Source organism: Tetrao urogallus, assembly GCF_951394365.1.
Source record: "Tetrao urogallus genome assembly, chromosome: 16".
NCBI classification, from domain to species: domain Eukaryota; kingdom Metazoa; phylum Chordata; class Aves; order Galliformes; family Phasianidae; genus Tetrao; species Tetrao urogallus.
This window is the reverse complement of record NC_136829.1, coordinates 3,465,270-3,493,213: the sequence shown is the minus strand read 5'-3', so window position 1 is coordinate 3,493,213 and position 27,944 is coordinate 3,465,270. Positions and strand designations below refer to the sequence as shown.

General features: G+C 43.0%; 1 protein-coding gene across 1 annotated transcript in view; it reads right to left on the bottom strand.

The window, feature by feature from the left end:
• Nucleotides 1–27,944, bottom strand: part of PTPRT (protein tyrosine phosphatase receptor type T) — a gene marked incomplete at both ends in the record, with an annotated part of 415,989 nt that overhangs the window by 321,472 nt on the left and 66,573 nt on the right. The gene's annotated exons all lie outside the window — the stretch shown is intronic.

Genomic DNA, 27,944 nt, shown 5'->3' with positions numbered 1-27,944 from the left:
GTCACCTAATTCTGCCCATTAACATGTGATTTCCTATAGCAGATGGAAAAAAGCTTCACCTGATTTCAATGACCTTTGCAGCCTTCATGAACTCTTAAGCTATGTTATACACACACGCCGCTGTCTAACATTATACATTGGAAATGTTTTCAAAAGATATGCAAAACAGATTACTGAACTAATCATTATCTCTTCTTAAGATTTTTTTAAGTCATGTTCTTTTTCTGTATGACTTTCAAGTAAGTATTATCTGCTTGAAACCCCTCAGAACGCAGGCATGTAGAAAGACACCAGTGGATTATAAATGATTATATTCTTAATGTTTTAAATTATTAAAATTGCTGCCTTTCAGCACCACTGTTTCTGGACAAGTATAAAGTGTTTTCCAAGAGCCTTAAGTCTTTTTGACTATGATATCAATCACAAGCCTTTTTCAAAAATGTCTTCTGGAATGGATATCCATCCTTTTTCATTTTCCCAGAAATGAAAACTATACCCAGCTGAATATCCAACTTTCCATGCACTTGTATTATCAGAGCACCCCAGAGACCTAAATGATGGTCAGGATTTGAACAAATTCATACTATTGTGCTAAATCTCTTCATTTCTTTGGAATTTTTAATACACTGTATGCTTTAAAGAATCAGTAATGGGTTCCCTAGATAATCGAGGTTTTGGTAATATGCTGGGAGGCTGAGAATTTAGGAATCCAAACACAAGTCTGAGATTTGTTGCTAGAATAACACTAAAAATAACACTAATTTATCTACTAAAATGTTGGTTTCCTGTAGTTTGACCAGACGGACACTGAATAAAGCCCTTGTAAGAAGGCTAAAGGGGGAGAACTGAAGGATTACAGGCCATCCTACTTCTGTCGTAATTTGGTTTCTAAAACACGGTTTAGGTTTGGCTGGTACCAGTCAAAAATGCTCAACTCACTTGAGCACATATTTGATTCCTCTTTTATGCTGCATTCCTGCACTGTGCCGCGTGCACCAACAGGGCATCGTGGTGCTACAATTTTCTTGCACTTACATCCCAAACAGCAGATCCCAGAGTTGCTGTTATAGGTAACAATAAGTTAAAAGCACTATAGTTGGATTGGCGGAATACAACAACAGTCCCTGGCTGGCAAGTGGGTAATTCCCCATTTTACAAAGCTCGACCACTCGAATTTATGCCTGCTATTTCCTAGACAAGCAAAAATCTGTTGCTATCTGTACACCTGATTTGAATTTGGCTGCCAGCAAGGCAGGCCAGGGTTCTAAATGCCTGGCTTCCAGTATCTGCTTTGGTTACTTTCCCCTTGGATATTTCATGGTTCAGGGATGCAGACTATAAACAGTTTGACAACTCCTGAATAGAGATAAAAGTAACTCCAAGTCCTAGGACTTGTGTATCTTTTTTCTCTATTAAGATTTTACCTATTTTAGAACTTGCAGTATTTTAATTTTTCTTTGAAACAGTCCCAGTATTGTTCTCGCTCAACACATCTGCTTCACCTGAAGAACACAGAAGGCTCAGCAAAACCTTGACTGAAAGTTCACAATACCACCATTATCCATCAATCTATAAAGGAAGACGGGTTATAAAAGTAATGTTCTACTTTCTGTGCAGCTACTCTTGGAAAACCAGAAAGTAATGGATGCTCTAACTTCCTTAGAGACCTCAAATGCTCACCGTACAACAGCAAACAGGCATTTTCAAGATAAATACTGCTTCTGAAGAAAGGGTTATTGTTTCCCCTTTTTCACAGGGCATATGAAACACTGCTTTCAAACAAAATAAACGCTATGATTCTATATCACTCATTTACTTTCTCTTTAGCCAGATGCATTTCCAACACAGAAGCAAGCAGAGACTTCCATCCATCCAAGTTTCCTCCCAGTTCTTTTCTATATCAAACTCCCATCAGAACTCCCCAGTAGTTAAGGCGCAGAGCAGACTCAGTGCTCTGCAGATCAGCAAAGAGACCATCAGTCCTCGCTTCGGAACACACATCTCTGCTCACACTTCTGACACAACAGAGTTCAGCTGCAGAATGTGGTGTTTCATTTTCTGCTATCAGATTGCATTCGCATGCACAGCCCGCCGTCGTGTTTGCATTCACGAGTGAGCAAACTTTCAGCGCCTGTAACTATAAAGCTTTCACTTGCAATTTAGGTTTGAAGTTCTCTGAAAGGCAAACGATGTTGGAAACATTTTCGTAATGTGGGATAAATGTATCTACAGAAAATTCAAATGCATCCTCGGGTAACTATGTTAAAATCACGAGTAACTTCTGAAACTGCTGACTTGCTAATTGACAGAAGTAGCAAAGTCACTTCCCTTCAAATTGTACCTTAGATAAGAAGCCTATATACAAAAATAACCAGATTTCTCTTCCAGAGGGAAAACCAGAGTCAATATTTGCCTTCAGTTTCAAGTATGTGAAAAAGTCTTCTAAGTGTGACTCTTTTTTATATCTTTTCAGATAAATTATCTGACATCAAGGATAATGCTGTAATAAAAGCAAAGCAAAATCTTTTTGCTTCACAGCGAGAAAAATAAATATTTATAGACTTTTAATTTGGGCTCATTTGCAGAGAACTCTGCATGTCAGGATGAGCGAGCTATGAAAACAGTGAATAAAAATAGCCAAGGACATAATAAGCAGGATAGACAAGGAATCATCATTTTGATGGCCTCCTTTGGCAACTGCTCTGTGTATTAGGAAGACACAGCTTAGTCTCCCAACTGGCCTCTGCTGGTAATTTTTGAAATAAATTACTTTATTACAACCTTCTAGTTGTTTAATTCTGCTCGAAGATGTTTCCTACAACTGCAACAACCACATTTCCTCCCCCCACCTTCTCTGCTATGCTGAGCTGACCACAGCCTGGATGTGCCCTCCTTTTACCCATCACCAGGAGTGACAGCATTGGGTTTCACCTCCTCTAGCACCTTCTGCACTCCTCCATCTTCTTTTCCAATACCAACAACATTACACAGAGTTCAAATCAAGAAATAATTACGGAGCAATGTTTGTGCTTCACCCCCACCCCCTCCTTTTAGACAACATTATTATGTTGAAAAATCGCAGCTCAAGTTGAATTTGTGGAGATGAAAAGCTCAGCTAAAAAGTCAACTATAGAACCAGGAATGGAGAAAAATTAGATTGCAGCAAGTTTGAAGCCAGAGGCCTTGCCAGCGCTTTCTCACCCTAATAACACCCTGATAAAAGCAAGGATTTAATTGCATTTTCTTTCCCATGCAAGTGGACGTATTAAAACTATATGTTGGAGAGAGGGGAGTTAACTTGATAAATTTTCTAGGACTGCAGGAAGGACAGCTGGTAAATAACAAGCAAGATATATGCTACAGTATAAACTCTTCAGTTCTGTAAAATAGAACCCAGAAGCACCAGGCCTTATCTGAGCCCATTCTGCAACCATCACACAACGCCTGGGCATTTTGCCATGTTGGTGCTTCTGGCTTACAGCAATATCAATACGCAAACCCAGAGCACAGCAGCTTTTCACAGAACCACAGAGGTTGGAAAAGAGCTCTAAGATCATCCAGTCCAACCCCAACCCACCCCACCATGCCCACTGACCACGTCCTTCAGTGTCACATCTCCATGGTTCTGAGCACCTCCAGGGATGGTGACTGCATCACTTCCCTGGGCAGCTGTGCCACTGCATCACTGCTCTTTCAGAGAAGAAATTTTTCCTAAATTCAGAAATCTGAACAGACCATGCAAGTTTGGATTTGTGCATCTGCCCAGAAAAACCTGCACTGACCACACTCATTAAGAAACTGCAGGACCTGACAAGCAGTCACTGGGAGCAGTGACTGCACAAAGACCTCTGTTGTGCAATAAGGAGCAGCTGAGCCAGAAGCAGTTGGGGCTACAGGGGAACATCATACAGAAACACGAATTTCCCGATGGTATCTCACACTGCTGCCCAAGATGGAGCAACCCACTGCTCCATATGCAATTTTCCTTAAGATTTCACTGCACTCTTCTCCATATCCCACTCCATTTGAAGCATCTGGAACATTTTTTCCCCCTTAACAACAGATTTTAAAATCTGAAGATCCTTGAATGTTAATCACCAAAGGCCTGATAAAAACTGCAGCCAGCAGCTGCCTCTCACAGGAAATGCTCTGGGACTGCCCTCCACATGGCACTGGGACAAAAAGCAGCAGCACAACAGCAGAATGTTCATTTGCTTGGTTGTGGTTTCCTTCATTCCACCGTCACCTACAGCTGCTAGAAAAGAAAGTGATGTGAGGAAACTTCAACTCTTTGAAAGGGTAGATAACGGCAGGACAAGGGGAAATGGTTTCAAGTTGAAGGAGGGAAGATTGAGGTTGGATGTCAGAGGGCAATTCTTTCCTATGAGAGTGGTGAGGTGCTGGAACAGCTGCTCAGAGAGGCTGTGGATGCCCCGTCCATCCCTGGAGGTGTTCAAGGCCAGGTTGGATGGGGCCCTGGGCAGCCTGGGCTGGTATGAAATGGGGAGGTTGATGGCCCTGCGTGTGGCAGGGGGGGTTGGAGCTTCATCATCCTTGAGGTCCCTTCCAATCCTGGCCATTCTGTGATTCTGTGAAATCGCCACAGCCATTCCTGCCCAGCGCTCTTCTCTGCATCACATGCACTGAAAAGCTGTGGCCATCAGGATCATCTTCCCTTGTTATCTGAGCTGCAGTTCAGAAAGCCAGGATTCCTTCTACCTTTGCACAATGCAGCAATACAAGAAGCTTGTGCTTCTCAAGCAGAATCCCCATGCTCAGTGCATACAAGCAATGACTCGATCCTGTAATTTAGGAATTCCTCAGAGAAGGATTGACTATTCTGGAGGAAAACAAGAGACTATCTTTCACAGTAAACACCATCAGTTCCCCCCAGAGGTAAAGACAGATATGTGCCCACTCTGACTGCTACAGCTGCTGCATCTCAGGCTAATCACAGACAACCCACAAGAACTGTGGAAAATAGAAGATTCTCCATTTTTCTTATGTTTCCCTCAAATCAAACCATCATTTTGAAATGCAATATTGTGTGAAAAGAAAAGGAAAAGGAAAAGGAAAAGGAAAAGGAAAAGGAAAAGGAAAAGGAAAAGGAAAAGGAAAAGGAAAAGGAAAAGGAAAAGGAAAAGGAAAAGGAAAGAGAAAGAAAACGAAGATCTACTTTTTCCTGCCTTGCAGAGCCTTGATCAATTCACCCAGGTTTTTGGTTTTTAGGATAGATGAATTCTGCTTTGCAGGTAGGCAGCCAATGCATAAGCACAACAGCTGCTCTGCTCTCAACCTCTGCAGGTTGTGAAGGGTTGGGGATGGCACCTGGGCTGGGAACCAACCCCAAAGAGGATGCAAGTCACAGCAGTGACCCTACACATGCTACAAACGGAAGCAACAGACAGACAAATCCTAATTCTGAGTGATTTTCACAAAACCTTTAAGCCAGCAAAACCTTGCAGAACTCAAGTCACAAGATCTATTGTTTCCCTACCCTGAAACACTTGCAGGATTCATCGATATACAGAAAGCTGTCATTCAAACCGCCTGCAGCTGCAAGTAAATGGAAAATTAAGAGAAGGGAATTGGGGTTAGCTGGCTCAGGTGCTGAAGGTGTGCAGGGGCTACAGTGGAAGAGACAGGGAAGAGGTGATAAATATTTACATGAGGAATCTGAAATTTCTGTCAAATCTCAAGGCAAACTGTAAGCATTGGCAGGATTAACTCTTGGAAAGGAAGAACACTGTGCTCACATCATTAGGAATCTCTACCCTCCTTTCCTACCTGTAAAATTGTTGCTGCAAGCCTTAATATTAAGAAAACTGTTCTGATGATTTCAAGACTCACTTTCTGGCAGTGCCAATTACTTTTAGTTCCAAAACCAAAAAATTAAATTATCACTTTGGATCCTTCTCCTTCCCCCTATGTAAAAATATCTGCATAGACAAAAACAAGAAAATAAATCCTCACATGACCAAATAAAGTTTATTTACTATGTGAACTGTATTGTTTAGACAACCTCTACAGGAGTTGCTTTATTACAGATGTCAGCCTTTCTGTTTCACAGTATAACAACCACAGGACCATCAGCTGCTCTCCCAATTTGTTCTCTAACCAGCAAACCAAACCTCAAGCCCTCTGTAGCCCTTAACAGACCCTGAAGCACAGACAGCAGGTAGTACAAAGTACAATATTTTTCCTAACACTGCAGAAAATACCCAAGCACTCTTGACTGCCAGACTTAAGTGAGAACAGAATGGAACAAAAATACTACTGCCGTTAACACATCTCAGATGATGCTGAAATTAGTGCTTCGTTTGGAGCACATACACAACGTCAGGCTCTTCCATTCCTCATCCACTGTCATAAATATGATCACCTAAACCTTCCACCAGGGGGATAAGACAGAGGTGAAGGTTTGCTTCACACTGCTGGCATTCCACTGTTTCTCAGTCGCCCCATCACAACCGCAGCAACTAGAACCAGATGAATATTTGCTCTGTGACATACATGCCTCGTGTCACTCAAATTGTTCAGATCTTGAAATGATGACAGAGAACGTTAAGAGTATTTTCTTACTTTCTGTAATGCTTACCACTCATCCAGAATAAAACACTGCATCCAAGTCCCTGCTCTTCTGAGAGGCGCAGGACCTGCCCCGTTACCCCACACGTTTGAAGAAAACAAAGCAGTGAGAATGAACACAAATTGGAGCCAGCAACTAAAACTTTTGGGGATGCATCTATAGAATTTTTTCTGGTAAGCCACTTAAATGTTTATCTGCCCATTCTATTTACATCCTCACACTTGCTTGTTTAAACAATGAGGATTCAAGCAATCTGCACTCCAAGCAGCCAATACTGAACTCACAGGCCCTTTACAAAGAAGGCACAGCCTACATTTACAGAAACAAAACCAGTGCCACCATGGCAACAAGTGAGCAAGCAGTGCAAATTCCTTCTAAAACTGGGAAGCAATCTTGCCTCTAATCACACTGATACCAGGTGTACGACTCTTAAATACAGTCATTCCTGGCACACACTTTGCAGAAAGAAAACATTAAACTATGTGTACAAATATTCACTGAAAATATATTTACAGATGTGCACTAGCAATAAAAATTGAATCTGTAATACTGCCTGAGATGATTTTCATTCAGGTGGGAAATAATATGAAAATAATCAACTGTGTACAAAGCTGGGATCGCAAATAAGCACGAGCTTTGAAATAAACAGATACATTTTCAAGTAAAAGTACTAAGGACTGATGTCTGTAGTCAACTTCAGCTGAAAAAAGCAGAAGCAATCAACTAGATTTGTTTCAAAGCATATGGCTGTCAAACCAGAGTTCTTCTCTACTCATTTAAAACTCTCTAGCCACAGGTACCCAGGATACATATAGACAAATGGCTAAAAGACCACTTTGAGATTAAGAACTTCCAAATAACACTTCACTCTGTTAATTTTTGGTGGAGAGACAAAAGGATAAGAGGTGGGCATTTGATTTTGGGGGTGGGTTGGTGCTTTTTTTTGGTAGTGGAAGAAGTGGTATCACCATGGCTTCAGCAGGTTATAGATGAGAGCTTCCTTGCCTTACTTCCTCTCTGGCTAAGGCCATATAATCAGGTAGGTGAAATGAAGAGAAACAGCCATCATGAAAGACCTGGCTGCAGCATTAGCTTTGATGACCTTAAATAAGGAATCCTACCTCAAAAACAAAGCATTACCACATCAAGAAGCCAGAGATGGGGTGGAAGTCTTCCAAAGCCCTTCATCTGTAAATTGCTGCTTGCACAAACTCACAGCAGCAGTTCCAGCCTGAAGAGCTCCATCCAAAATGAACTTCTTTTGCAGCAGCTGCAACATGGGAAGTGCTCCCTGCTCAAACCCTCTCTATGTACAAAGTCAATCATCTCAGGTTTTAACGTGGTGCATCTTAGAACCTAAATACAGAGCTAACTTGAAAGGAGCCACAGGAACTATTTCAGAGCTAGAATTATCTTTTTGGAGTGCAGCATGAAATGTTTGCCATTCAAGTTTGAGAGCCAGAACAGAGTAAATACCTTCCCACTTCTTGGCATGGCACATATACAGCCATAGAAAAGCATAAACACACACCTACAGCTGTTGAACCAGGAGAGGACTTGTCAGAAAAAGGTCACAGTGAAAGGGCTGTAATAAGTTGTTTGAGACAAAGTGTCTGAGTGGGAATGAATAGCATCTTTAAAAAACATCAACAACAGGAGCAAACGACATCAAAAATAACAACGTTCTGCAGAAGTAAACTTCCTAATGTGCTGCCTTGCACCTCTTTACATTCCCACAACTTCATTGCAGCTCTTCTCCATCCCCTCCTAAAACTGTGCTAGCTAACCCAAGCCAGCTGAAGCAGAACAGAGGAGCACCAAGTGCAGCCCCCATTTCGCATCCTAGTCCTACCTACTTCTCCACTGCCAAAAATTTACTTGAAATTAAATCCTACTTTGAATTTGTCTGAAATTTCTAAGTATTTCCAATTGCTAATTATCAGGAAAAAGGAACACAGCAACACTGGCTTGCTTTGGAAGTGAAGTTTAGGGACCTCAGGCTGTGACTATAGATTACAGGCAAACAGACAGGCTCATGCATATAAGATTCTATTCTTATTGATAAGAAGTAGGTTACAAAAGTTACCAAATTCAGTGCCAGCTAAGGATGCCTGGATACCTATGGAGCCCCTTCACATTCCATAAAACCTGAAAAAGTACCAACATGCAGTGCATAGGTTCCCAACCGTTCTGCCTATCCTATAGAGATAACTATATGATCTCATATGGGTGCTGTAAGATACAAACATGGTTCTCATTGTCTTGTGAGTTGAAACATATGGAAATTTAAAGTGTGAAATTGCAAATGATTTCTACATCTTGCATTCAAAACGAAATTATGTACAGATCTCACATTTTCTTTTGTGGCATACAATTCTGTCAGAGAGCTTACAAGCTTGAAAAAGCACTATGCTTCTGGTCCTGTACTTGCAATTTAAGGTAAAAATAGATTCCACTGCCCTGTACCTCAGTGAGCGTTTCCATCCCCTAGTATTACACCTGAAGAATTTTGTCCTGCTATTTTCTTCACACGAACAAGATGGAAAGAAAACAGGAAAGCATTTCCTTCATTGACCCGATGAGCTCTGAATGCCAGACATCCCCACTCATCCTTCCATTAGACAGCCCTCCCCCCTCCATTCCCTGCAGCCCACCTGTCTTTCCCCTACAGACCTGCAAAAAATTACCTCCTATATCTTCCTTCGTGTAATGAATTGTTTCCTTCTGTAGAAATGGCTGATCAAGATTCCTAATGTTACGTCATAAAAAAGCGGAATAAGCTTTAGCCCCATGTCTCATCAGAGAATGTTTATTAAACCTTCCAAACAACCTCAGATCCGAAGGTTGGTTTCTTTTTGTCTGTTTGTACCAGGAAAAAACAGTTAAATGTGGCTGTTTTACCATGCCACGTCACTGCTTTTTCTTTGAAGCAGTCCTTAGTACAATTTAACCATCAAAAGAAAGAAACCCAAAGGATTATGCACAGTTAATCCCTGCACCAAAGAACTTCAAAGTTGCAGTAGGGTAGTGCTTAACAGTGAAGGTTTCCAAGGCTTTTAAAATACAAAGGCTTTTGATATCACGTTAATAATTAATAAATGACAGTGTTGATGATCAGTAGGTATAACTACGTGAAGAAGGATCCCACCAAAACTGCATTCACACACACAAACTGGCAATAGCGTGGCTTGAATCACAGAACAGCTTTGGTTGGAAAGGGACTTAAAGATCATCCAATTCCAACCCTTATCAGTGATTAATAATCACTACTAATAATTGGCACAGGACTTCAGATTCTTCCCACCTCCATCTGAAACAAATTCAGAAGGTACAACTTCAGGCTATGTTAGGGCTTGACAGCTCTTTTCCCCCTGAGCAGTGACCTGGACTTTCACAACTCCTCATTTCCAGCCGGTCAGGTAGGTGAGTTAAGAGGTTCTTTATTCCCACAAAACACACTTTGGGCTTCTACTGATAGCAGGAGCACGCAACCCCTGAAACACCACCACCTTCTGCTTTACAGTTCCCAGCCCACCCATAGAGGTTTGAATGCACTGTTTACGATCTCATCCAACTCAGCTTCTGGATGCTGCTGTGCCTGGAAGCACGGAGTTCAGTCCCCATAGCCACACAGAGTACTTAAATTTCTGTGGCACATGGCACTTTGCATCATGCATTAACATCAGCCCTTTGATATTTTCGCCCTTCCCTAGTAGCTGTTTTATGCGTAACGACGTTCTACTTGAAGTCTGCTCCAGGGGAATGAATACTATGGGATGGATTTGTACACTCAAGCTTTAGAATTAGGTCAAGGGCAGGCACCAGCTCTCACCTTTAGCTGCCAACACAGCTCCTAGGGACACGAGGACCCACAGAGGGGCTGGGCTGCAGTCACACAACGTTTGCAGTGGAGGGGTCATGGAGAGCCAACGGTAAATAAATAAATCACCAGTAGCAGCATATGTACATATAAGCTGTCAAATGGGTAATTCAGCAAGCAGCGTGCTCCTTTGCTGCTGGCAGGAGAGCCCACAACCTGGGGACATTGCCAGTGCCATCTCAACCTCACCAGAGCTATTTGGATGGAACGGTGACTTGAGGGTGGGTCAGCAGCAGGAGCACTGCCTGTTACACATACACGGTTGAGACTGAATTTTCACAAGTGCTTTTTCCTCTGCCTATTGTAAGGGCCCATAGGGGAATGTGTCATTGTTACTTTCATCAGGAGGCAGCTTTGGCACAGCTCCTTTCACTCTGGCCGGGGCAGAGAGCAGACAGGAGTAGGACCTGCTCCAGGGACAGCCACAAAACCCAAAGGGAAGAGCTGTGCAGTTCCTGGCAATGACCTCCATCCATAATGGAAAACAGAGGTCACTGCCAGAAATGGTCAATGCTTTTCCATTCCTCCATGGAGGAAGAGAGCCAATTTCACAATAGTTAATTGCACCTACATTTTGAATACTCTTGTGGCAATGAGTATCTCGTTATCAAAATTAATTAGAAGCTGCAGGAAGCAGAGGAGTGTGAAAAGATGATGCCTCAAATGAAACACTTCAACAGACAGAAAGACAACAGAGTCTGTTACTTATTAGGAGGGACAAACCTGCCTTGGCTCTATCTAAGTGAGGATGTGCTCTGTGACAGCTGAAAGTGAGATGAAAAGAAGAGCAAACACCTCCCTGGGGAGCAAAGGGACAGCATTAGAAAGTCGAGTTGAAGGCATCAGGCTGCATCAAAGCAGCTCAGCCAGGTCAGCCCACCAGGCTATGTCTAGTAAGCTTTTGGACAGGTGGGATTTGTGTCTAGGCCATTTTTTTAATCCTTGATCTCTTATGCCATAGGGTGAGCCGGGATTTATTCTTTACAGTTTCTCGTTGGTGATATTTTGTAGGGGGGTTTTGTCAGTGTTTGTCTGTTTATTTAAATAAAGGCTGTTTATATATAACCTATATGGTACATAGGATAGAGCAAAAGAATCTGAGTTGTTGCCCATGACTCAGATTTTTAAAGAAAGTAAATCAGGAAAACAGAGAGAGGTACAGCCTTGCACTGGCAACTGTGAGATAACAACATCTCAGCTGAGAGCAGCATCACTGCAGAGCCAGGAGAACTGGTGCTGCTGGGTGACAGCAGGATCCGGCTGCTTCTTGGTGCCTGCTGCAAGCAGGGGGGAGCTTGCACCTCAGCAGGCGTTATGGAACAAAACAGAACAGTAGCAGTTTTTCTCCGCACTCCTCGTGTGTTTGTGTGTGCAGCCACATGGGTGGCTGAATCAAGATCTCGTGCAGCCATGGCTGTTTCTAAACAAAGCATGTTTCTGTAAACTAGGGGGATCCATTACAGAGCACAGAAAAACATTCCAGCACACAGTCTAATAACATGTTTTGTCAATTAGCTCACTCGCCATTCAAAGGAGTCACAATTCTACCCTCTTCTCCCTTTTTTTTTTTTTTTTCTCTCCTTAGAAATAGAAAAAGCAGCAGTTTTAGAAGCGATCCTTAAACTCAATTAACATTTATTATAACTTCCCAGGTACAACCTACGCTTATCTCCCAACAGCATAAAGAGAGGTCTCGTTGAGAGGTTATGATAAAAGTAGTCATTTCACAGCTGATCTCCGCACACTGTTTTAACAATCCTGCCCGCTTCTGGAAAATCCTGTCACCCTATAATCTTCAGAAAGATTAAAGGTACATAACAGAGCTTTAAAAACCCACATGTGCTTAAGGTCTCTTATTAGTCAGGTTTTCCTGAAACTCGCTGCTCGTTATTGCTCACAGCCAGGCAGTGCAGTTCTGTAATCCCAGCTGAGCATGCAGGGGATCCTGGCTGGCAGCAGGTCAGAGAGCACCCCAGGACTATTATGGGATGTGGAGGTGACAGCAGAGCAATGTGCTGAAGCAATTTGAGGTATCCTGAGGTTAACTCCAAGTTTTCTGCATCCTTCCCTCTGTACAGACCACTAACGCTACTCTCTTGAGAGTAAGGACATTCATCTTTAAGGTAAAATCAAAGCCCTGAATGCTCCATAGCTCACTGGTTAATATTTGCCCCCGGAACAGTGAGATAATAAGCAGTATTCCAATAATTAGTGAAGGGCAGCATGTTCTTCTTCTTCTTCCTTGTCACATCTGCTTGACTCACTGTTCTTATTGTTGCTGCTCTTTGGGTTTTATTTTAAAAAGTAGGCTGCTCCTATGAAGATTAAATACCCTGTGATGGGAGAGGGACAGAGCGAATGCCATACTGTACTCCCAGCTTTCATTTTCTCATCACATGAACCTGGTTTTATACATGCTCATAAGGAACAGCCACAGCACCTCCCTGGGCAGGTGGCCAAACCAGACACGAAGCAGTTTGTACCAGCGTTTTCTCTGTCAGCACAACAAGCACTGTATCCTCCCACAGTTCTGAGTGCTCAGATTGGGCTCATTTGGGGGCTCTTTAATCTCTGAAAGAGTACAGGGAGCACCAGAACACTTCTTTATGTTTGTACCAAAAGGAAGAGGGTAAGTGGCACTGCACCTGAACCCATCCCTTTTCTGTTCAGTAGGGAGAAGCCACAGGCCCTGCTGTTTTGTTTTGCACGTGGACTTGCTGACAGCTCAGTTCAGATGAGCACTACATTTGTCTCCTCAGCTCTCATCCCCGCTGCAGCAGCACAGCAGAGTGAGACCATCCAGAAGGATGACACTCAGATGATCACTGCTGGAAAGGACTCAGCTCCGGGCTCTGAAGGAGCCCTCCAGGTGCAGCAGAAACAAATACCGCCTCAGCACCGTGGTGTGCAGACAGGTGCACTGATTTAAAGGAATCATTCACAGTCGGGTACTCTTCTGAAGTCTGATCTGCGGAACACACAAACTACTCAAAACAGCAACCGTACCGAGAGATGAAAGCATTGCACAAGAGACTGAGTACGGGCTCCACTTACGTGTGCTTGTCGGTGAAGACATTTACATTTGGGCAGTTTGTGACCTTTCAGATTTTGCTCTGTCAATCAGGCATGAACAGAGAAGAACATTCACATCTGAGCACCTTAAAGCTCACTCTGCCATTGGCCTCTGTGCCACCAGAAGCCACCTGAGAGCAGAAATAGATACATCCAACTTCACCTATAGGGTTATTTGGAGCACTTTCCATCCCACCGTAGTAAGGAAAGCTGCTATCCAGGGATGCTTTTAGTCCAGCTCTGAAGGGAACTGAGAAACATAAGAAATGTGAGCACTTAGCTAAGAACTGAGATTTCTTAATTTCACCTGTCGTTTATACTGCCAACATTACATTTTCATTACAGTTCACGTCTACTTATTACCAAATCTAGTACTAGGAGGAAAAGAATCCCTTTTAAAGTCTGGCAGTTTGGTTTTACCTCCTTTCATCAGCAAGAAAATAGGATATTACATCTTGCAGCAAAACAACTTTTTCTTTAGTGACTATTTTTGTGCTTTTGTTGTGGCCAAGGAAACACAGCCAGAAAACCCACTTCCCCAGTCATTCACCACCATGTCAGAAACTTGCTGAGAGCGAACACAGCAATCATGGCGTAAATGCAGTAGAGTTCCTTGCAGATACGTGGCACCAAGGATGGTGCTCGTGGGAGCTTTATCTCCCCTTGGTCAAAGCATCAGCAAGACACCTCAGCCCTGCCTCTGTAGGCAGGCAAGAAGAAAAGCTTGTGGTTCTTTTCCTAACAAAGTACATACTAAAAAACAAACTGCACAGCTCTGCCTGTAGTTGCCCAGATTCTTTTCATTCCAGTGGCAAAGCACAAATCTAAATTAAGGCTGGTTAGATCTAAATTAGCTAGTTTTGTACTCCTTAGCATCCAAAGATAAGGTGCGCTGGTTATTACTGCAGCTCATTAGAAGCAATTGGGATCAACGAGATGATCTGGAAGACACAAGGCAATGAGGAGGCTGAGCTTGCAACCACGGTGACTCACGGGTAACGTGAAAGAAATAATATCTCCCTAAAATACCACTACACCACCACATTCTGTGAGAAAACCAAGGTATGATTTCCTGAGCTCTTCTGTACGCTTCACTCACTTTTTGAAAATGAAATGCTGATAACTTCATTGCAGTTTGCAGCCTAAATCCTTAGGGTAGAACTAATGGTGGCACATGGCGATGCCGTGCAGGGCGCAGCTCATGGCATGGCCCAAAGAGCATCCTACAGAACCACAGCCACAGCTGGAGGAGCCCAGGCAACGTGCAAAGCCATGGCCAACACCTGCTTCTCTGTATTTGCTCTGGAACAGTTTGCCAGCCTGCGGGGGAAAAAAAAAAAAAAAAAAAAAAAACCCTGGTTGCCATGGAAACTGAAATACCACAGTAAGGCAAAGGGAAGAAATATTCAACTGTCAGTGCAGAAAGAATAATTGTTTAGGCTTCCCCGCACCTGTGTAAAACCAACACGGGGCTTTGTGTCATTTACTCCCAACCTAAATTCCTTCCTGCTGGTTCCATCTGATATTTATGAGTGCTGTGATCCAGTAGGGCTCTTCCCTTTCACGGCACACTGCCTCCCTGTGCTGCGGGAACAGTAACCCCACGCACACCAAGGGGAGGGAGCCCGCGCCGCTATGTCTCCATCACATCGTGTCAGCAAAGGAAGAGGGGAAGGAAAGGAGAAAACGTCATAATTATCTTTAAAAAATTCCCTTTGGGCAGCACTCTTTGAATATCAATGGCTGCAGTGCGGCTCTTTGCTATGCAAGCGGCATCGGCGCACAGTCTCTGTCAGAAAACAGCCAGCCTGAGCTCCGCGGCTCATCTGATGGATTATTCCCAGGGGCTGTAAATCACTCACGTTCCCCATTAATGAAAAGTATGAACAAGTTTATGACCAATTAATTGGTGTACTTAGGTAAATGAAAGCAAGAGTAACACATCGGATGAAAGCAACAGAGCGGCTTGCCCCGCGCTCAGCCCCAGCGCTGCAGGGAAGGGAATGCATTGGCCTGGGGCAGTGGCTTTGCATCTCTTCCCCAACTCCATCCTGCATAATTTAATCATGGATTTTCAAGGAAACGTCTGATCATTCGCCAAGCCAAGTTATTTTCCCAAAAAACGCCTCAAGACAGAACGGCACAAGTAAAATGTGCACTTCTTTTTCCATCAGTTCTAAATGCACAACGCACTACCTTCCAAACTCCTTGGATGTCCCTTTGTTCCTGCACTGCAAGAAGAGCGAATAGCCATTAACAAAGAACTGCACAGATGTTGCATTGCCTCTGATGGATTTTTTGTGCATTTTAAGTGAGTTGCAGAAAAAAAAAATAACATCAGTGATTTGTATTTTCATTCTGGATTAAGCAAAGGAATGCACGGTGAAGAAAAGGACAGAAGCTAATTTGGAGAAGAGAACTAAGCTCAAGTTCAGCACAGTGGGCCGGGGAGGCAGGCAGGGATGCTGTGGTGCCAGAGGGAGCCAAGCACAGAAAAAGAAAACACTTCTGCTGGGACATAATGCAAGGAGAAGGCTGCTTTCCTGAGATTGGGAACAGGATGCAAAGGTGGTAAGTGGCAGAACAGGCTGCAGCAGGACATAATACAGGCATAACAATCTGATGTACACAACTGCATCACAGTCTGATTACAAAGTCAGTGTTAAATGAGGGGTTCAAAGCACCACAATACTGTCACTGTTCAGTAGGTTGAAAGAACTCACCAATGCACATGTACAAAAATCCCTCCTTTATTTCTTGATTTTCAGCAACAGCAAACGAACAGCAATGAGGATCAGAGGAGCAGTCTGTGCCAGCTGCTCCCAAACACCTCCACACTTACACCAAGCTCAGCTCCCGACCATGCTGGTGCTCAGGTTGCTGCACTGGAACCACACAGTGGGAAAGTATGCTATGATCACCAGATTTCCAGATGGCACACAGCGCTCAGCATGGAGTTCACCTCCCACTGCTGTGCTGTGTGCACCGTCCAGGGATGTCACACACACAGAGGAAACTGAACATATCCTATATACATAGCAGGCCCTTACTTTAGGATGAAGTTCACTTCTTCAATGAAGCTGCCGCCCAAAATCAATGTAAGAATCAGGAGGTGGCTTTGCTTGAGCTTTAGCAGAATCAGCACACAGTGCAGAAAGAGCGGCCAAAACTTTGCAGCAGGGAGAGATCAAGGGAGATCTCAAAAACTAAAGCTACAACTAAAGCTCCTGGAACATTCACTTCATTAGGAGAAGAACTCAGAGATGGACCCAGGTAGCATTCTCACAGAAGCGCCCTTCTTGCAAAAACCAAAGGACAAATTATGGTTTAGCCAGAATTCTTCGTGCTTGCAGAACACTCTTTCCATTTGCAACAATCTGCATTGCTCCTTCAGGCACAAAGGAACAGAGTGCTGCAGCAATGCCTCATCCAAAGCCCGTGCCACTGGAGCAGCAAAGAGCAGCTGCGTTACACGCTTGGCATTGTTTCACTTCTGATTACAGAATAAAAGGTGATAAACAAGCAAAGGGCACACATTTATATCTACAAGCCACGGCTATATCACAAAAATCAAAAACAGTGACATTTGCTATAGCTACACTCATTTCTCGTTACCACTTCACCAGAGCTGGCATACAAAATTTATTTTTATTTTCAATCTTCCTTTCCTTTATAAGAAGGATTGATAGGTTTTTCAGGGCTTTTAAAATTGCAAGAAAACGCAGACAGCTTTCAAAATCAGCGAGGCAAAGCCAAGCTGTTTCTTAACACAAATGTTACCTGAGGTAATTTCCAAAAGACACAGCATTTAAAAACTGCTGTGTTGACAGATGTACATCTCTCACACATCCCTAAAAACAGAAATTTAAAGAACAAAACCAATGAAAATTCACTGCGTTGTATCACGTATTTTGGGGGGCCTGATCCAAAATTCATCCATATCAACAACGGTATGACAAAAAATTTAAAAAAATTAATCTGTCTGTTTGGGCTGGATGTGGCTTCAGGAAATCTAAGCACACAGTAATGAACTTCCAAATACTCCACCTCCAGTACAGCTGCTCCTCACAACTTCAAACACAACACTTTGCAGTCCCCCATCTAGAGCCTCAGAAGATCTCTTTCTCATTCTTCCGAAGCACTGCAAAGGATTTTGGCAGGGTTAACTTGGGATGTGTGTAGGGCACTCTGAACACAAATGCATCGTATGCTGTTGAATTATTCGTGTTGAAAAAAGACCAGCCCCAAACAATTCTGCATAAAACCTCACCACTTTCAGCTCAGTGCTCGTTTATTTATGCATTATGACTTCCTCGAGTTCTGCAAAATTCATGGACTTAAACCAATTCCAGTTTAAGATACTAATTTCTGCGAAATACAGCCTGCAATGCTCCAGGGTTTTAGGAAAAAAAAAAAAAAAAAAAAAAAAAAAAAAAAAAAAAATGAAGCATTTTGTCTGCTAAAAGGAAAACCAGAGAGATCCCCTGGGAATTGCTGGAATTGCTTAGTTTCTCTGCTCATGCCCTGAAACAGCAGAGGAACAAATGCACGGAGGAGGGCACAACCCAGTGCACCCCCTGGGGATGGCCTGGAGCTGCAGCGCTCCCCAGTCATGGCTTCTCCCCAGCCACCTTTGGCTGATAGGGGCAGGAGGGGCTGTTTGCACTGGGGTGTGCAGGATGGAGCAGTTCCTACCCAGCTGCTGTTGGCCCAGAGTTGCATAAGCACACAGATAAGATGAGTTTAATTACATTTAACTTGCACACAAATAAGATGGCAAAGCCCAGATGCTCTATAAAGCAGAGATTTTAGACACTGATATCTGGCATCAGTTCCAAGACACACATTTAAGTATATGTAAGGTATCTGTGTATACAAAGCCTTCCCAGCCCTTAACTGCATTGTTCTGCTTTCAGGTGAGAGAATTTGAAATCAGCTTAATCCATCTGCTGAAGAATTACTATCAATTCCAGTGGGAAATGTCACGGAGTGTGCAGGAACGATGTTCAAGCCTTCTTAAAGAAGCAAACAACAACAAAATAGGCGTCGCTGAGTCCTTCTTCTGAGTGCGCTGTGGAGACTCTGGTAGCTGCAGTTCCCTATTGTTTCAAAATAAGCCATCTTCCATTTCAGTATTGTGAATGGGTCTTTACAAACCCTTTTTATGCTCAAGATCTGTTCAAGTCTCAAAGAGTTTCAGCAGCTCTACACTAGAGAGCAGACACACTACAAGGACATAACAATACCACAGGAGTACAGCATCCTTCCACAGCACAGCAAAGACTTGAAGGTAAAACAGGTTATCCAGAAGAAGCTACCAAGTGCAACCTGCATTCTTGGCAAGGCCTGCAAATCCCAAAGGTTAAATGCAAGATTTGCAAAGGAACTGAAAGCAGGCTTTCAGTAGTGGCGCACCCCAGTAAAATTTACGTGGGTCTTTCCTTAATGTGTTCCAGGATTCTCCAGTGCTACATATCCCACACAACAAGTATTGAGTTTTCTGACATTCACAACTGCATACTGCTTCATAACTGCATTGTGCTTCAGTGGAAACTGAAAAGTTATCATTCACTTCCAGAGTTTCACAGAAATGGCTAATTCCCTTTTTTTTTTTCCCCCCTGTGATTTATCCCAAGTGAAGGGGGAGAAAAGCCCTGCCACTTGGCATTAATAGTGCTGCGCAGACTTTTGCCTGAAGGAAAGGCTTTTAAGCAAGCAGAACCAGAACTCAGCAGAAAAAGAATCCCTCATTCTTTCAATTAGGAGATGAAAGGACCCTCTCAGGTCTCTAGAAATCCCAAAGGAAGGGGCAGTAGGGGCAATAAAGCTCTCTGATTCTATTTTAAGTCTTCTAATCACAATCAATGAGAACATTTTCCCATACGTCAGACTTGGAGTAGAATCAACAGCACAGGATTTTGGTTTCTGACAACTGATGCAAACATAGAACCACTCCACTGATAACAATCATCTAGAAAAGATTCTATACAAGAATCAGCAAGTTGCAAGTTCTCATAGGACCACCCAGGTTGGAAACAGTAAGATCATCAAGAATAACCATCCAGCACTCATCACCATTGTGCTGCCACCACAGCATTAACTATTATTAATATCGAACTTCTGTCACCAAAGCTTTGTGGGTTTTTTTCATTTTCCCATTGCAATGTTCCATGCACAGAGCAGGGCTTTTCACACAGAAAAAGCTTTCCTTCTCTCAAGAAAAAGATGAAGAGCTTGGGAAGGTGAACAATGCATGTTTCAAATGTCACAGCATTACAGTATGGATCAAGGAGCTCTCTGCTCAAGGTAAAGCTCTGCACTGAAGTCTCCTCTAAGAAGTCCCCAGTCTGGCTCATGACACAGGAAGCCTGTTGTGCTCATGTCTGCTGCCCATGGCTCAACACGGGGGAAAAAAACAATCAGACCAACTAATTAGGATAGGTATCTCTGGAAGAAATACACAGCCTCCTCCCAGTTGTGTTAAAAATCACTTGAATTTGATATTCTGAGTTTTAAAGGATAGCAAGAACAGGCCCAGGCAAGAAAGATAATTCTAAGTCAAAAGCAAAATGTAGAGAATTGACCTATGAGTTGTGGATGCGTGCTATCTCACGGGATAAAAAGTAGAAGGGAGAAGAAAAGCCACTTTATTCCCTAGTTAGTGGCAACAATAGGGTTTTTTTTTCCCATCGTGTATTACTAAAAGGCCAGGACAAACCCTCCATTCCCTACTGCACTTAACAAGGACCTCAGTGTCCAACCAGCGCCCAGTGCGCGCTTTGATGCAAAGAGAAGGAAGACAATGCCAACTTCCACAGGTAACGTTTTATTCATTATCGCTCCTCCACATCCACCTTCCCTTTGTCAGGGACTCTCCTCCACCACAAAAAGCACCACGCGACTCCCGCAGTGCTTTTCACTCCACGCTGATTCAATGCCACAGCAACAACACTTTGCTTTTCCTCTTGACCGCCTCTCCTCAGCGGTGCTATTCTGTTGGAGATGCCCTGGCTGCCACTTAGGATTTCTTTTACATTTTCTTTAAGCGCTAACAGCCTCTGGGAAATAAGCTGTGTACACAGTGAAAAGCCTTTTCCCCTGCTAAGCCGCTGTCTGACCAAGCCCCACGCCGGCAGACACAGAGAAATCCTGCAGGGCTTTGATGACATAGATCTGCTCCAAGCAGCTGTGCTTTAGGACATTGCTAAAGATTCATGCCTGGAACCCAAATTGTTTCAAAACAACCAACAAAGCAAACAAACTAAATTCACCAGTACTCAGGCTGGCAAATACATACACACAAAAAAAACCAGAGCCTGAGACCTGAGCTTCACAGGCTGTATAAGAAACCGAAGTCATTCCTATGACAAAAGCCTACCTCAGCTGATGTACACATCAGAAATAAGGGGAAAGCCTTTACCTGGTGACCACAGCCCTCCCTACCCTCAGCTGCTGACCCAACACAGGAAGAACTGCAGTGCCTGCAGTAGGGCATGCCATGTCCAGCACTGCCACCAGAAATCTAATCCCAACTCCTTCAGATTATATGCAGCATTTCAAAATGAGTAAGAGTAATCATTTTTGAGAAATCTCATCCTGCACAGGCAAAAAAAAAAAAAAAAAACCAGTACTATTCTCATTCTGTATAGGCAATCAATCCTGTTCAGGCTGCTTTGGATAATGAGCTTCAAGAACAACCACGAGTTCATCGTCACTTTTAATAGCTTTATCTATGAGCTAAAACCCAGAAGTAGAGCAACTTGGTGCCAAACCCACACACATATCATAGAATCATAGAATGGCCTGGGTTGAAAAGGACCACAGTGCTCATCCAGTTCCAACCCCCTGTTATATGCAGGGTCACCAACCAGCAGCCCAGGCTGCCCAGACCAGAGTCACATCCAGCCTGGCCTTGAACATCTCCAGGGATGGGGCATCCACAACCTCCTTGGGCAGCCTGTTCCAGTGTGTGATGAATACAAATCTACTTTTTGAAAGTGAAGGTGCTATGTGATATTGACTCCCAATGATCAAATTTCACATCTTGGAGTCTTCTTCCAAACTTTGCTGCAAAGTTTTATAAATTAACTTTTCCTTCCCTTGTTCTGACACTGAAGTGCCGATATTTAAAAAAAGAAGCATCTGCAGCCCAACGTGGAGGTGTGACTCCTGCAGGGTGCTCAGGAGCACAGCAAGAACTGCACTGGATAATCCTTAGACCAACCATCAGTTGAATGTGTAATAGCATCAGTAAAGGTGGGGGAGGGAGAATTCCCTCACAGCAATCCCTCTGGTCTCACAGATGTGACCCAGCGAGAAAATCTCCAATTCAGTACTGCCTCAAAGACACAGAGATAATTAAAATTCCCATTATAAAAGAACTAGAACTTCTTTTTTCTGTTTTATCCCAAACTGCAAGAAGGCGATGTGGTTAATCAAAGCATTTCCAAATGCTTACATTATTATTCAAGCTTCTATTTCCAAACAGAATCATTGAGTAGATTTTCTGCTGTAGGCAAAATAAATTGAAAGCATCTGCTAGTATTTTTGTTGGGCAATGGGTGAAAAAAAGCAAATAAAGAGCAGGCATATAAAGTGGCTGAAGCCAGTTTGTCTCTCTCTAAATATAGATCAGCAGCCACTGATAGCTCCTTAATGTGTTGCTCTGTTTAGGAATACAGCAAATTGGTTCACACAGATTAGATGTCTCATTTTCAAAACGGCAAAGTCTCCTGCGTTTATTGGAACAAAATACATCCCATGGCTTTTTATTGTTCACATAACTGTAGAAAAATAAATCGTCATCATCATCCATCACCATAGTTCATATCTCTAGACTAACAATACACCACAATTCATTGTTTGCTTTTAATTGGATGCACTTCAGTTTGAAGCCACCAGACATGTCACCCTCATGGAAAGGCTGCAACATGCAGTTTGTTGGTTCCTCCCAAAAATACCGAGCTCCTGCATTCCCCAGCATGAAGGGCTTTTGTTGCAGATAACAAATCAAGACAGAAATGACAAGTCTATCATTTTGTGTTTCATTGGCCCTTCATTTCTTACATACAGATATCTGGAAAAATAATGAAAGAAGGGTAGAGACAACCAAAGGCCATCCCCAACTTCCTTAATGAATAGGGGGGAGAAAAAAAAAAAAAAAAAGACTTAGCTACCAGGGGAGAGAAACAAAGCATCCTCAGGAAGATTTTGGAAAACAACAGGAAATCTATTGTGTGCCCAAAATACATAAGAAATGCAATAGGTTATTGTGTCTGATATTTGAGATAATTAGGTCATTTATGTAAGATAAGATGTGCCTGATGCACCCACTGTTAATAAGTTTCTAGTGAAATGAAAGCTTGTTCTCAGCACCCTGATAATGAGTCACTTAAGTCTCCTTAAGTCTTAGAGCTTCTCCAGCACAGGAGCACACCTGCGGATGCCAACACCACAGCAGGGCTGGAAAGCTGACAGCAGCTGCCATACCTCCAACATACTCCAACAGCCAGAGATGTACATCACTGAGCAGAGCCATGCTGACAAACAGGACACCTCTACCACGGCACAGCCATGCAGTTAAGCAGAGGGAGGCTTCATGCAATGCAAAACAATACAAAACCTAACAACGCGTGTATCAATGCCCACTTTAATAACGCACGAGGAAAGATCAGTTGGGTAGAGCCCTCCCTTCCCTGTCCCAGGAGTTGGAGGACATAAGGGTCCAACAAAGGAAAGGGGCCTCAAAAAGTGAGTTCTGCACAACTTTCTGCAAGCAGAAAGCACCGGCTTGGCATAACAGAGAGAACATCTCCTCCAACAGTCTTCAGGTCAAGTCTGGCACAGCAGTGCTTGAAGAGAACTATCTGTTGCCAAGGCTGCCCGGAAAAGGCAGGAAATTAAAAGGGAGATGCTGTGTCAACATTTAGAATTGTTTTTAATACACAGCTTATGATTACAAATTCCAATAAACCCAACCGCAGCAGAACAAAGAACGCTTATGCAAACTCTGCTCTATTAATTTGTTGATAAGGCAATACATGAGAGAACTAAGAGCATCAGATGCAACCAAAGCGTGAGGAAGCTTTCGGGACACTGCAATTAGGATGGCTCTGGTCCCAAGACCGAGCTCAGGAAAGGACGAAAAATGCAGACAGACTGGAGAGTGCTTTCCTCCGTGTGATGGAGTCTTTGGGAAGGGACAGACTGCATCAGAAAACTGACATCTCCAGGTGAGCTGCTGACTGCTCTCCTTACATGGGGATGGATTCTCTCCCTTGGAGAGTTGTGACACAGCAGCAGTTTCCCTCCCTAACCTGCTTAGCTTTTGCTAAATGAGCGCCTTGAAAAATCATAAAATCTCAATATTTAAGATGTGTGAGCCTCGATCTGTTTGGTGCATGGAAACTATACCCAGAGGACAACGCTGCATTTTGTTGCAGCAGCACAAATCCAGATGTCTTCATCTATTTATTTCTTTAAGCAGTGACTCTATGTCTGTATAACACGTTTCAGAACAGGATTTGGCTCCAGTGCTGCCAGCCAGGATCCTCCCATGCCCATACTAAACAGAAGAAAAGCTTTTCTCTTCTAAAACAAGGCACCTGGTGGATATCCCCCTGCATCCTTAGTGCCTTCAGCCCCCAACACCACACAGTATTCCACAGCCTTGAACATCTCCATTCTCAGGAGCAAAGAGCTGAACATAGAGCTGCATTCTCAGTTGGTGTGATGGGCAAATCCAGGCAGGCCCCACTCTGCAGCACAGTGCCAGCGGCGGTGCAGCAGCTGCCTCCTTTGGTTTGAAGGTTTGTCTGGTTATTTTACAATGCAGAACTGCTCAGCTTTGTAGTTTTTTCTGCAGCTGTATCAGCTTCAGTTTCTTCTCCAGCTGCTAACAGCAATTTACATTGACAAACAACAACTTATTTTGCAGTAACTGAACTTAAACTCAGTTTCCAATGGCTCAATTAGCCAGAATACCTAAAAGCCATTAGTGGGACACACAGCATACACACAAAAAAAAAGCTTAGGAAAGCCAAACATAATTAGCTTAGTCTTTCATAAGCATGCAAGCATACAATCTCAGTGCATGCCTCAAACTTCATAAGAAATTGATTAAACAACAGCTCTGAACCAAGATTGAAACTTTACCAGACATTGAGCCAGGGCAGCTTTGTTGTGAAAGCACAGCCCAAGCAGCAAGCAGTAACACTCAACCAGGACCATTTGTACAAGGCACAGGCTTTGCATTACATGCACCGAGATTTACTTCTATTGCTTTACAACTGAGAGCACAGGGAAAGCAACTGTTGCTCCAGAGGGATGCTCACCCTCATTTAGAGCCCTGGCATCAGGACAGCTGCCTCATTTATTAAGGAAAAGGAAGTTATCAAAGAGCTGAGTAAAAGCCTGATGATCAATTTCTGGACCAGAAGTGAGCCTGAGCTGTTACTAACTGTGTATTTGCCAATTTAAGGGCAAAACTCCTCTGCTCTCTCAGACACAGCTCCATCCATGCCAGAAGCTCATCCTGGAACTTGAAGGTATCTGCATCTATAAATCAATAGTGGTGTCTGAATCTGCCTGGAAAGCACGTCTGGCATTTTCATACTATTTTTTTTCTACAGTATATAAACACCAACTTCATAAAACTGCTGTTAGATGTGTCTGCCAGGTCTAACCTCATTAAACATATTTGGTGAATGTTCACAAAGTATAAAATAATCCACCTCAGCAACCTCTTAAAATATACAGTACAGCAGTTGCAAGCTTAAGTCTGTTCCAAAATAGAAAAAAAAAAATTGTTCCTGACCAAGAACTGAGCTCATTAACAGAATAATTTTTACTTCAAACTTTTACTTTACTTTTACTTTTTTACAAACTTTTACTTTTACTTTTAAGTTTGCTGGCTCCACGCTTACATGGAGTAGAAGCAAAACCAACTTCATCTAAGATAAACATGGATTTGGGAAGCACTAGCCCAGCACAGAGCTGCTGTTCAGCTTCCACACAGCTCCTGCTAAATGCCTGACTCCTCCAATGGAATGCAGAGTTACAGCTGAGTTTGCACGAAGTAGATAAACACCACTGCATTACATGGATAAATCTGCTGTAAATGTAAAATACTTTGGTAAGTTTGCTTTCTTGTTCTGTAGACTGTATATTAGAGACAATTTTATGCATCTAAATATTTAAGTAACCTTTTCCCCCCCAGTTATTAGAACACCAAATACACGCAGACAAAAGCAATAACTAAATTTAATGAAGACCTGCGTGACTCACCCAAGGGCAGAAACATATAGAAAACAACCAAAAAGCCATACGGAGTGCAAACCTGCTTCATTAAGTGCTCCTATCCATATTGCAACCGTAGCTCTGAAGGGCCAAAGCCGGCATTAACCTCGCCAGCACACACATCTCTCATCCAACAAGAATCAGCTCTTACCTGGGAAAGCAAAGCAAGGCCACAGCCAGCATGCCAGCTCACAATCATCATTAGAAACTTGAATTTAAATGTTAAATTAAGATTAAAAAAAAAAAGATCAAGGCACTCTCAAGCTGGTTGAGCACCAGCTCTTCAAGGACAGCAGCCTTACAGAGCTGACTGCAGCCTTATAGGGGCCAACCTCTGCAGCGTGGACTTGTCAAAATGTTGTTCATTAGCTTACATTGGCTCTAAATTACACCAGAGAGCCTTTCAGCACTGACCTTGGTGGAAGCAGAATTAGGGCACCACAGAGCACATTTCTGAGATCTTAACCTCCCCTAATATTTCCACTGGGTGCTATGACTGCAGTTACCACCACGTTATTCTACCCTGGCTTCTGCTCCTCTCCACAGCCAGTGATATTTCAGCTATAATTGACTCAAAAAAAGCAAGAATGAAATCCTACAACTCCATTCTGAAAATTCAAGTGGCTTTCTTGGCACTTCTTATGAGGAAGAATAGATTGAAGCAGTAGATCGTACCCATGCTTCCCTTTCCAAGCAAACTCACCTTTTTTTCATGAACACCCACATGTCACTGAAGGAATTAATAGTATCTGACCAAGACGACTTGGTGAGGACAGAATGCTGCCCTCCTAAGTATTTGCACTGGGGAAGAACCTTCAGCAGCACCAGTGGCCAAGCACATGCCCCACATGGGATGGAAGTGCATCATTCCAAGAACCACTTCAGTCCTGACTGGAAAACTTGAAACTTTCAAAGAAAGGAAACAAAGGGGGGGGAAAAAAGAAAAAGAAAACACATTTCTCTCCCATTTGCTTCTACTCTGTGCCAATCAAGTCGCTACCACCTACACAACAATTCCTTTTTTGCTGCCTCCCATCAGCAAATAGATGAAGGATATTTATTTGAGTGGCAGAGAAATAAACAGAGAGATTCAGCTTCACTAAACTTTAATATAACATAATTTCAAGTTAAATACGTTCTGGACTGGTATCCAACAAAGCAGCACTTCTAAATCTGATAAAACCAATTCTACTTGAAGAACTTTTACAGGAGATGGAGAGCAGGAAGGACAAACATATTTCACTTGAAGGCCAGAGGCAGATAGATTGCATTAAAAAAAAAAAATACAAAGAAACTTTATCTCACACCAATGCCTGAGGAAAGATCCTCTCAGCTCATAACCAATATTGAGTTTGTCTGACATTCGCAAGGCATTTGCATAGAAGCCCAACTTCTACTCCACCATCTTTGGAACACAAGAAGAAGTCAATCTCAGGGTACACAGATAATTACAGTAACCATTCCAATACAAACATAATACCAGCATTAAGAGGAAAGGATAATCTGAATTGCTGTTCCTCTAATCCTATCCCCCAAAGAACCACTGAAGCACTACAGAACATGGACTGGTAAGCATCCTGAAACAAGATGAAATTAATTGAAGCATTCACTCCCCTCCCAGTGTCCTCCAGGTCCAATATGGTCCCTGAAACATCCACTCCCCAAGAGATGTCTTGAGGAACCCATTGCTCCAGGGGCAGCATGAATACAAACCTCCAGGTTTTCATATGAAGCTGAACTTTCAGATGCAAGAGAAGCTTTCAGGTTTCTGCTGCTGCAGAAACCAAGCAACCAATGGTTAGAAGCAGTGAGATGCTTGTGATCAAATGTGCTCACACGCAGGTCTTGATTGCACAGAACGCAAGAACCAAGTGAGAAAATTTTAGTATAAGACTGCAGAATGTGCTTCTAGAAGTAGCACTATCCCAAAAGCCACAAGAAGTTAATTAGCAAGGCTTCAAGCAGCCAGGCCCACAGCCAACAGAAAACATCAGCCCAGCTTGGCCAACAAGGCTCCTTTTGCCCTCATAGTGGACACAGCCCCCTCTCCATGCACCCCACATTCCCAAAACAGACACACAGCTGGCACCCCCAGGTCAGTGTTAC